The sequence below is a fragment of the Puma concolor genome, chromosome D1 (genome assembly GCF_028749965.1).
Source record: "Puma concolor isolate L17-30 chromosome D1, mPumCon1.1.hap2, whole genome shotgun sequence".
NCBI lineage: Eukaryota > Metazoa > Chordata > Mammalia > Carnivora > Felidae > Puma > Puma concolor.
This window is the reverse complement of record NC_141676.1, coordinates 59767711-59779915: the sequence shown is the minus strand read 5'-3', so window position 1 is coordinate 59779915 and position 12205 is coordinate 59767711. Positions and strand designations below refer to the sequence as shown.

Sequence of the window (12205 nt, the reverse complement as noted above, 5' to 3'; positions counted from 1 at the left end):
GGAATGGTCTGCCTTGTTCCTCCTGCAGGTATGTGAGCAGGATGGCTCTGGGACCTGAGTCCCTTTTCTTTTATCTTCTCCCTAGCCAAGCCCATGGGTGCTTTGGCCAAACCAGGGATAGAGAGGCCAAGTCAAGCTGCCAAGCAGGACTTGACCAGGGTGGGCTTCACCAAAGGTGGCACGTTCCAGCCCGTCCCGCTCAGTCACCAGTGTTGTGTTGCCATTGGGAATTCTGGGTGCGGCTTTGTAGCTTGTGGGGAGTTAGACACTTGCATGTCAGAGACTCCTTCCAGTGACAGCAACCTTCACCCTTCCACTGCACACAGCCAGCCTGCAAGGCCCAGGGGACACTTCCCCTAAGGGAGGCACAGGGCAAAAGGCAAAAGGCAAAAGGCAAAAGGCAAAAAAAAAAAAAAAACCAACAAAAAAAACATTTACCAAGCACCTGCTCCATGCCAGGCCCTGCATGGCCTGTGTGCACTTACCCAATCCTCACAGCTGCCCTGCAAGGGGTGCTTATCACCCCTGTTTGCAAATGAGGTACAGAGAGTTAAAGTGATTTGTCCAGGATCACAAAGTGAGGAAGTAGTATTAAGCTGGGATTTCTATTCAAGCCTTCCTGAACCTCAGAGCCCGTGTGCTTTCCCTAACACATGAACTGGGGAGAGGGACCAGCCCAGACACTGGAACTACTTGACAGAGGCAAATGCCCATTTATTACTTTCTTTACACTGCCCCACCCCGCAGCCCTGTGAGATTCTTCCCCTTGCACAGTCAGGAAAACCGAAGCTCAGAGAATCGAAGAGTTTGCCAGATGTCAGTGTTGGGGCTGGGGTTTGAACCAGTTCTCATGCCCGAGGCTAGGGCTTGTCCGGGTCAAACTCATTCCCAGTGCTCAGCTCCCTTGGAGAGTGGACGAGGAGAGCCTGACATGGTCCTGTGGTCCAGAAACTCACCCACCTCCTCCTTCCTCATCCAGGAATTTGCCTGGCAGGGCGGCTTTGTGGCAGGGCTGCACCCCTCCTGGGACTGCTTCCCTCCCCTTTCAAGCCCCCAAATGTCCTCCTCCTGAGTGACTTCACCACATGCTGCTTGGTCATCCAGAGCCAGATGGTATACAGTGTTGGGTGCCAGGCTCAGGAGTCTGGACTTTATCCTCAGAGCAATACGGAACCATAAAGGGTTTTAGCGGGGGTGACAAATGGTCAGTTTTGTGCTCTAGAAAGATAATTGTCCAAACAAGAACACTTTCAGCTGTCACCTCTGTGGCATCCTTCCTTTTTACCTATGGCCTGTGTTAAGCAGGGTCCCTGCAGGAGACAGCCTATCTGTACTTGGGTAACTTGAGGAAATTTTAATACAGAAATTTTGCAACAATGTCAGCAGGGTGTGCAGCTAAGCTCAAGGGTTGACACAGTACCCCAAGGCTAGTAACACTGTAGGGACATGTGGCCTGAAGGTCCAAAGAGAGGAAGCCAGTCAGAGTGAGAGCTGGGTAGAGAGGGCCACCTGATAGAAGCCCCGGCCTTCATTGAAGGGGCACAGACAAACCCTGGTGACCTGGCAGAGTCACCCTCTGTCCCTCCCTCTAGTCTTCTACCGGGCTTCCCACTAGCCAGAGGGTGAGGGAGCCCGATGATGCAGTCCGTACAGAGAATTCAGGAAATGTGCAGGATGAAGGTAGAGAGTGGGTCTGGGAGGGTAAATGGAAGGTGTGTAACACATGGCCCTCAGAGGACCCTTTCTCAGCTCTGTGTCCCCATCAGACCCCTGGCTTCTCTCTTTCAGAGCACCCGTACCCTTGATATTTACACACCTGATTTGCGCAGGAGAGGCTACTTGAGGGCAAAGGTGGAATCAGAGGGCTCTCTGTGACCCAGTGCCCAACGCTGGGCCTGGTCCACAGAAGGGATTTGGGTAATACTAGATAGCAAGAAAGGAAGGAAGAAGAGAAGGAAAAGAAAGATGGGGGACAATGAGTATGACACAGCCTGCACCAGAGTGATAGCAGGGCCAAAGGTAAGAACGGAAAGTTGGAGAAATGCTGCTGCCTTAGAATCTCTAGGATTTGGTGACATGGACATAGGGCAGAAGGCACAAAGGGATGATTGAAGATGACTTCAGGTTTCAACCCTCCCAGCTCTAAGGCCAGGCATGGCGGGGTGGGGGGGGGTTGGGGAGGTGGCGGGCGGAGGACGGGGAGGGACTGGTTAGTAGCCTTTGGCCCTATCCTGTGTGACAGGCCTGACCAGCTGGAGAGAAGCAGGGCTGAGACCCTTGGGAACAGGCCAGCAGAACAGCCCCGGCCCCATTTTAGAATACTCTGTTGCAATATGTACCGAAAGTTCCCCTTGCATCATTCTGTCTGCAAGTTTCTTACTCAATTTCTCCTAAGACCGTTCCCCTGCAGGGAAAGGGGGCAAACCTTATGTTGCCCAGAGAGCTCCTCATGCATTCTGTCTGCCCCCTGCATCTGCCTCCCCTTCCTGAAACCCTCCTAGCCCCGTGCTGGGCTGGGGGTGCAGCCCCTGATCTCCAGGAAACTGCATTCTGACTGAAGAAGCAGACATGTTATAAAAACAATTACTATGTGTGATGATGGATGTTAACTAGACTTACTGTGGTGATCATTGTGCAATATACACATCTATTGAATCATCTTGTACACCTGAAACTAATGTTATATCTCCATTATGTTTTTAAAAAGACCATTACTATTCAGCAGTTGTTTCCCCAGCTTTCTTTAGCAGTAACACTCCTTCAAATCCAGCCTTGTTCAGAAGCCTGTGAGGTACGGGCACAGATGATGGGGGCCACTCTGGTTTGGCAGGGGTGGCCCCAGGACTCCACATGGTCAGCCTCTTACTCAGGCAGCCTCTGCACCCCAGTCTCCAGGGCTCTGGGGACACAGCTGGAAGCTCTCTCAGTGCGGCATAGTGAGTGCTGGGACCAGGGATGGTAAGGCCCATGTTCCCCACGCCAGAAGCAAAGTGCCAGGCCCTAGAGAGCCGGTCACATCCATCTCACCAAGCAGGGGCTCAGGACAGGTCTGTTAATGGATCATTTTTATAATAATTATGCTAAGTATTTGTGGACAAGTCACTTCTCCTAATCCATATGCACTGAATAAGCCCTGACCTTGCCAACTGCTAATGTTGCTCATGGGGTTTGAACCCCAGTTTCCCTGTGCTCCATCCAAATGGGAATAGAAGTACCTCCTTCCTAGGATTGCAAGGACTAAAGTAATGAATGGAAAGTACCCAGCACAGGGCCTGGCATTTGACAGGATTTGCAGTATTTGACAGATGTTGTTATCCACAGAAGTATTATGATCGACAATAAGAATCAGGAGGACAGGTTCACCTGGAAGTGTGGCAACTGTCCTAGAACCTATGAACAAAGATAATGGAGGAGGGGAGAGTAAGATTCCCAGAGAAACCTGTGAGACTAGAGGACACTAGAAAAGACAAGCATCTCCGCATGAACCAAAGCTCTCAACGGAAAACCACAATGAGAGCAAGGATTCTGGAAGGTGCAGAGGCCCAGTCAAAGGAGACCGGAAATATTGTGTGATGATAGTGTTCAGCTGGAGAAGCACTGGGAGACTGGAGGGCAGCTCGAGCAGTTTTGATTTTTCTAAAAGGAGAAACAGCAGGTGTCATGAACCATAACAGGCAGTAACCGGTGCTAAACTTTAATGAGCATTTACTACTTGCCAGCTACTATTCTAGCTACTTTACCTGTGTGGATTTGTTTAAGCCTCATGACAGCCCTATGGAGGAAATACTACTATAATTAGCCCCATTTTACAGATGAAGAAATTTAGACACAAAGGGGTTAAAAAATTTTTTGTCCAGGGTCACACAGCTAATGAGTGGCAGAACCAGGATTGAAACTCAGGTAGTCTAGGAGTGCCTGGGTGGCTCAGTCGGTTAAACGTCCGACTTTAGCTCAGGTCATGATCTCGTAGTTCGTGGGTTCGAGCCCTGCATTGGGCTCTGTGCTGACAGCTCAGAGCCTGGAACCTGCTTCAGACTCTGTGTTTCCCTCTCTATCTGCTCTTCCCCAGCTCACACTCTGTCTGTCTCTCTCTCAGAAATAAACATTAAAAAATTTTTTAAACTCAAGTAGTCTGATTCCAGAGCCTAGGCTCTATAATAGCTGAAAACTCCTGGCCAATTATCAGGTCAACAGAATAAACTGCATATTTTAAGGGCTGTTTGGGGGGTGCCTGGGTGGCTCAGTCGGTTAAGTGTCTGACTCTTGATTTTGGCTCAGGTCATAATCTCGTGGTTCATGGGTTTGAGCTCCATGTCAGGCTCTGTGCTGACAGCACGGAGCCTGCTTGGGATTCTCTCCCTCTCTCTCTGCTCCTACCCTGTGCTCTCACTCTCTCTCTCTCTCTCTGTCTCTTTCTGTCTCTCTCTCCAAAATAAATAAATAAACTTTAAAAAAAAGATTAGAAAAAATAAAGGCTGTTTGGTGGCCCTTGAGAAAAGGAAACATTGGTTATCAGGAGAGGTTGTTGAGTCACCAAGAGAGAGTGGTATTAGTGTGCCAGTTCCCTTTCCAATGGCCTTGCTAGATTTCCAAGCTGGCCTAGGCCCAGGCCCAAGGAATCAGCATAGTTGAGTATGTAGGGTGGCGAGCAGGCAAGCACGGGCCCTGCTAGGGAGAAATAGCTGTCTCACATAGAAGCTCATCCTAGAGTGAGGCTTCCTGGTGACTGTAGGCTCCACTCCCAGCCCGGCCTTGTGGGGATTTTTAAATCAGCAACCTATATGAGGATTTTGACATGAAGCGTGCCAGAGACACAAAGAAGGACAGGAAAACAAATATTTTAGATGAGCTAACCAAGATTAGATGACCCTGAAAGCCTTCAGAAGAGTGTTGAATCCCTCTTTCTAAGAAATATAAAGTCAGGCATTGGCTAGATGTGTTTCAGCCTCTTTCTTTAGTATGCTGGGCCTGCCCCAGGTTTTGGGTATGATGGGTCATGAAACTGAGTCGGGTTGAAATATTTTATTAGGCTGACCCTCTGTGGAAGAATGCATATGTAGAAACATACTTACAGACACCTCTACCCTCAGTAAGCAGGACAAATTCTCTCTCTCTGTTGGGCCATGCCACCTTCCTTTGCAGACATCTATACTGGCCTCTTCATTGGTCCCTGCTCTCCATCCTTGTGCTCCACACTGATCCCCAGAGTGATCTTTGGAACATGCAATCCAGCCATTCTCGTGTGTGGCTCCCATAGCTTTAGGATGAGACCCAAGCTCCCTAACATGGCATTCAAGGCCTCATGTGATCTTGTCCCCGCTACACTCTCCAGTCTCTCTTCATCCCTCTGTCTGATATGGATCCAGCTCTCTGGTCACATCAGGTCACTGTCTATGTCCTGGAATGTACTTTCTTCCCCTGGGTCTTTGCTCACACTATGCTCTCGAACTGAAGTGCCCTTGAACTGAAGTGCTCTTCTCCCTTCTTCAACTGAAAAGCCTCTCCTTTTCCACATCCTGCCCGTCCTTCCTATCTTTATATTTCTTCCTCCAAGAAGCCTTCTTTACAATCAAATCCGCTTTTTGGTTTTGTTTGTTTGTTTGTTTAATTTTCACTTACACTTTAACACTGAAACCTGGGCTGGGAATTTGGAGGTATATAGGACAGGGTCTCTGCCTTCGGAAGTTCACAGCTTGGCCAAGTACATAGTTTGGAGAAGCCCACATTTTGGAGAAACAATTTGTATAACTTATCTGTCGGGGTGCCTGGGTGGCTCTGTCAGTTGAGCATCTGACTTCGGCTCAGGTCCTGATCTCAAGGTCTGTGAGTTCAAGCCCCGCATCGGGCTCTGTGCTGATAGCTCAGAGCCTGGAGCCTGTTTCAGATTCTGTGTCTTCTTCTCTCTCTGCCCCTCCCCCGCTCATGTTCTGTCTGTCTCTCTCTCTAAAATAAACAAACATAAAAAAATTAATTTATCTGTCTGGGTTCCTCCCTCTCGCATCTGACTGTAGACAGAGACAAAGCTGATTCAAAGATCCCAGGACCTAACATGAGACCTGGTATAGGGAAGACATCAGAAAGAAATATATTGACTTCCTCAAGGGTAAGGACTGAATCTTATTCATTTCATTGTCCACTCCCTGCTTCTGTAATCTTGTGCATTCTTGGGACTTGGAAAATACAATGCAGGATTCTGTATTACATCTCATGTCACCCAAAATAACTGTTGTTTCATTCATTCATTCATTCATTCATTCATTCACTCATTCAGTACATTTATCTCATACATTCTCTTTGCCAAGACCTGTGTAGATACTGGAGATATAATGGTGAGGAGATATCAGACCATGTCCTTAACCTCCTAGAGCTTTTGAAGTTCAAGGTCAAATTAAGAAGAGGCAGTACAGTCCTCATTGGAATTTTCAAAAAGGGGTCTTATAGGGAAGAGACCAGAGATTGATATGAATTTAGCCCTGACCTTGTACATAACACTGTATATGCATCCTTTACAACCTTCAAAACCCTGGAAATGGGAGTTCACAACAATCTTAAAGATGAGGAAACTGAAGTTTAGGGAGGTGATATTTAGTGAGAAAAGGGCTGAGACTGGTATTGTAGTTGGTCTGATGACAAACCCACATTTGTCCTATTTCACCTGGGCCTGGATGGACGGGAGAAAGGGAGGAAAAGGAGAGGGAGAATGAGAAAAGCTGAACCCAGGTTTTTAGCTACCCCTCAGTCCTATATTAAGAGGGTGCTGTGGAGGTGGCTTGGGCAGGAAGGATCATTTAAATCTGGGGATTTTCCAACACTGCCATTGAGCAATCCCCAGAATTAAGTCATGGTTTTCCCTTCTTGTGTACCTGGTATTGAGAAAGAGGCTCAGGCTTGAAAATAAATTCAGGGGAATTTGAACAGGGGCAGCTAGCTTGGTGTGGCCTTTGCCAAGCTATCCCCTTTGAGCCTAAAGGATTGTTCTCTACAGCAGTTTGGACACTCTGTGGTCTGCATTTCCCTTCTTGTCTGCACAAACTTCAGTATTATGCCAGGCACAGAGGGAGAAAGAAATGGCTTGACCACTCTGAGACCTCTTCATTAGGACATTTCAACTAAGATATCTGATATATTGGCACACACTTGTTCATAATTGTCCTTTTACTATCTATAGGATCTGTAGTGATGTCTCTTTTTCATTCCTAATATTGACAATTTTTTTCTTTTTCTTTTTCTCTTGACCAATCCGACTAGAGTTTTCTCAATCTTATTTATTTTTCCAATAACAATCTTCAGTTTCACTGATTTTCTCATTTCAATTTCATTTATTTGTACTCTTATCTTTATTATTTCCTTCCTTCAGCTTGCTTCAGAAATAATTTTTTCTTCTTTTTCTTTAGTTTAGATTATTGATTCCAAGCCTTTATTTTCTAAAATTTTTTAATGTTTATTTATTTTTGAGAGAGAGAGACAGAGTGTGAGTGGGGGAGGGGTAGAGGGAGAAGGAGACACAGAATCCGAAGCAGGCTTCAGGCTCCAAGCTGTCAGCACAGAGCCTGATGCGGCTCAAACTCACAAGCTGTGAGATCACGACCTGAGCCAAAGTCAGATGTTTAACCGACTGAGTCACCCAGATGCCCCTCTTATTTTCTAACATAAGCATTTAATGCTGTAAATTTCCTTCTACAAACTACTCTAGCTGCATCCCATAAATTTTGATATGTTGTGTTTTCATTTTCATTCAGATATATCTATATATCTAATCTATATCTATATCTATATCTGTATCTATATCTATGTATAGATATAAAGTTCATTTATTTATTTTGAGAGTGACAGAGACAGTGCAAGTTGGGGAGGGGCAGAGAAAGAGAATCCCAAGCAGGCTCTACACTGCCAGCAGAGAGCCTGACATGGGACTTGAACCCACAAACTGTGAAATAACGCCTGAGCCAAAACCAAGAGTCAGATGCTTAACTGACTGAACCACCCAGGTGCCCCCATTCAGTTCAAAATATTTTAAAATTTCCTTTGTACTTTCTTCTTGACCCATTGTTTATTTAGAAGTGTATTGTTTCTAAATATTTTGGGATCTTTCAGATATCTTTTTGTTATTGATTTCTAGTTTGATTCCATTTTGATTAGAAAATGTACTTCATGTGATTTCAATTCTTTTAAATTGTTTGAGGTTTGTTTCATGGACAGAAAATGGTAATACGGTCTGTCTAGGCAAATCTCTTTATTTTTTCCCCCAAATCTTTAATGTACGCTTGAAACAAGTGTCTATTCTGCTGATGCTGTATATAGTGTTCTATAAATGTCAGGTCAAGTCTGATATTGTTATTTGGGTTTTCTATATCCTTATGATTTTCTGTTTAATTTTTCTATCAATTACTGAATGGAGAGAGGAAATTTGAAGTCTCCAAGTATAACTGTGGTTTTATCTATTTTCTCTTTCAATTCTATCAGGTTTTGCTTCATGTATTCTGAAGATATGTTATTAGGCTCTGTTTGCTTAGGATTATTATGTCTTCTTGACAAATTGGCCTCTTTATCATTGTATAATATCCCTCTCTATTTCTGGTAATCTTCCTTGCTCTAAAATCTACTTTGCCTGATATAGCCACCAACTTTCTTTTGATTAGTGTTTGATTAGTGTTTGCATGGTGTGACTTATTCCAACCCTTTTGTATGTTTTTATATTTAAAGTGAGGTCCTTAACATACAGATGGTCAACAGACACTTGAAAAGATGCTCAACATCACTCATCATCAAGGAAATACAAATCAAAACCACAATAAGATATTACCTTACACCTGTAAGAATGGCTAAAATAAAAATGACAAGAAATAACAAGTGTTGGTGAGGATGTGGAGAAAAAGGAGCCCTTGTATACTGTTGGTAGAAATGTAAATTGATATAGCCACTGTGGAAAACAGTATGGAGGTTCTTCAAAAAATTAAAAATAGAAATACTATATGATCCAGTAATTGCACTACTGGGTATTTACCCAAAGAATATGAAAACACTAATTTGAAAAGATATATGCATCCCTATGTGTATTGTGGCATTACTAACAACAGCCAAGTTATAGAAGTAACCTAACTGTCCATTGGTAAACAAATGGATAAGGAAGATGTAGTGTAAGTATACAATGGACTATTACCCAGGTATAAAAAAGGATGAGATCTTGCTATCATACCTAGAGGGTATTATACTAAGGGTATTATACTAAGTAAAATAAGTCAGACTGAGAAAGCCAAATACCATATGGTTTCACTCATATGTAGAATCTAAAAAACTAAATGAAGAAACAAAAAACAGAATCAGAACTATAAATTCAAAGAACAAACATGGTAGCCAGAGGGGAGGGGAGCAGAGGATGGACGAAATGGGTGAAGAGTGGGAGATACAAGCTTCCAGTTATGGAATGTAAGTTATGGAATGACTTATGGAAATAAGTCAAGGGAATAAAAGGCACAGCATAAGGAATGTAGTCGGTGATACTATAATAGTGTTGTAGGGTGAGAGCTGATAGCTACACTTGTGAGCACAGCATAACGTATGAACTTGTCCGATCACTATGTTGTACACCTGTAACTCATGTAACATTGTGTGTCAACTACACTCAAAAACAAGTAAATTAAGTGAGGTGCTTAAAGTAATACATAAAAGTGAGGTTCTTATAGACAGCATATAATTGAGTCTTTAAAAAAAAATCCAGGGGCGCCTGGGTGGCTCAGTTCGTTGAATCTCTGACTCTTGATTTCGGGTCAGGCCATGATCGCAGGGTCATGGGGTGGAGCCTACAACGGCCTCTGTAATTGAGTTTGGAGCCTGCTCTAGATTTTCTCCCTCTTCCTCTGCACGTTTTCTGTTAGCACTCTCTCTAAGAAAAAAAAGTCCTATTTGACAATCTCTGCCTTTTAATTGGATGTTTAACAAGATCGTTCACCATTTATATAATTATTGACATGGCTGGATTTAAACACACTCCCTTGCTGGTTTTCTATTTTTGATATCTGATCCCATATCCTTTTTTCTCTTTTCATGCCTTATTTTGGATTAATTTAGCATTTTATTATAATTCCATTCAATTCTACTACTGTACCTCTTTAAAAAGTTTTTAGTGGTTGATTTGGGGTTCACAATATACAACTTGCACTTAAGCAGTCTATCTTTGAATAATAGTGTGCCATTTCATGTACAGGCAAACGAGTCTTACAATGGTATATTTCCATTTCCTCACTCCTATTCTGTGGGCTATTTTTCTTATATATTTTACTTCTACAGATACTATAAACCCTGTATGTTGTTACTATTTTTGCTTTGGATGATCACTGATCTTTTAAAGTGACGAAAAATAAGAATAAAGTTTTTTGATATTTACCTTTTTTTGTTATTGTTTTACAATTTCCTTCAGTCTTCATTTCTTTGTGTAAATCCAGGTTTCCATCTGCTATTATATGCATTCCACCTAAAGAACATCTTTTAATGTTGCTTGTTGTGCACATCTGCTGGCAATGTATTCTCTCAGTTTGTTTTTAAAAAGTCTTTATTATAGTTCACTTTTAAAAATTAGTTTATTTATTTTGAGGGGGAGTGGGGGAGAGCACAAGCAGGCGAAAGGGGCAGAGACAGAGAGGGAGAGAGAATCCCAAACAATCCTCTGACAGCACAGATCCCCATGCGGGGCTCCATGCTGGGCTCCGTGAGATCATGACCTGAGCTGAAATCAAGAGTTGGACGCTTAACTGACTAAGCCACCCGGGCATTGCTACCTTCACTTTTGAAAGGTATTTTAATTGGAATAGAATTCTGAGATGATAGCTCTGCCCTTCAGCACTTTAAAGATGTCACTCCATTGTCTTCTGACTTGCACAGATTCTGACAAGAATCCACAGTGATAATTACTTTTGTCCTTTTTTATATAATATTTCATTTTTTCTTTGGCTGCCTCTCACATTTCCTTTCTGTGTTTGGTTTTTGAAAGTTGATCTGTGCATCTTGGTGTGTAAGTGCTTTGTATTTGTCCTGCTTGATATTCTCTAGAATTCCTGCTTCTGTGATTTGTTATCTTTCATTAAATTTGCAAAATTTTCAGCCATTATCTCTTTGAATATTTTCTCTTCCTTCCTCCTTCTCCTTTTTCCTTCTGAGACTCCAATTACATGCATATTTTGACCATCTGATATTATCCCAGAGTTCTTGGATGCTGTGTTCTCTCTCCCCACCCACACTCTTTTTTCTCTGTAGGTTTCATTTTGGATGATTTCCACTGCCCTAGATTCAAATTCACTGGTTCTTTTCTGGTTGTTTCCAGTTTGCTGGGTGTTCATCAAAGGATTTCTTCATCTCTGATATATATATTTTTTATTTCTAACATTTCGTTTGATTCTTCTAGTTTACAGTGTTCATCTCTGTGCTAAAATCTCCCATCTGTTTCTACAGGCTGCCTATTGTTTCCTCTCGATCCTTCATTTAATAATTATACTTAATGTCTCTGTCTTATAGTTCCAACATCTAGTTCCTGTCATCTTTCTGTCTGGTTCTGCTTTGTGTTTTATTTCTTGATAATGGATTTTTTCTTTCTTTTTATTTTTTATTTTTTTAAAAAAAAAATTTTTTTTTTCAACGTTTATTTATTTTTGGGACAGAGAGAGACAGAGCATGAACGGGGGAGGGGCAGAGAGAGAGGGAGACACAGAATCGGAAACAGGCTCCAGGCTCTGAGCCATCAGCCCAGTCTTTTTATTTTTTAAATAAATATGTCCTATTTTTTGATGGAATGCAAACTCTCGTGTAGAAAAAGAGAAGAAACTGTGGCAAATAGAATTTATGTCTGGAAGCGGGCATGCCTCTTTTTCTTTTAGACAGTTCATGTGATATTGGAGTCAGTCTGGTCAGGAGCTGGGCTGGGTTTTAAAGATTTTATTTTTGGGGTGCCTGGGTGGCTTAGTTGGTTAAGCGTCCAACTTCAGCTCAGGTCATGATCTCACAGTTTGTGGGTTTGAGCCCCGTGTCGGGCTCTGTGCTGACAGCTCAGAGCCTGGAGCCTGCTTTGGATTCTGTGTCTCCCTCCCTCTCTGCCTGTCCCCGCTCATGCTCTGTCTCTCTCTGTCTCTCAAAAATAAAATAATGTTAAAAATTTTTTTAAAAAAGATTTTATTTTTGAGTAATCTCTACCCCCAACATGGGGCTCAAACTCACA

The 12205-nt window shown here is 43.0% G+C and overlaps 1 long non-coding RNA gene across 3 annotated transcripts in view; it reads left to right on the top strand.

Annotated features, from left to right (window-relative positions):
- Positions 1-12205, top strand: part of LOC147576761 (uncharacterized) — a 65424-nt gene that overhangs the window by 1511 nt on the left and 51708 nt on the right. The window lies entirely within an intron of this gene.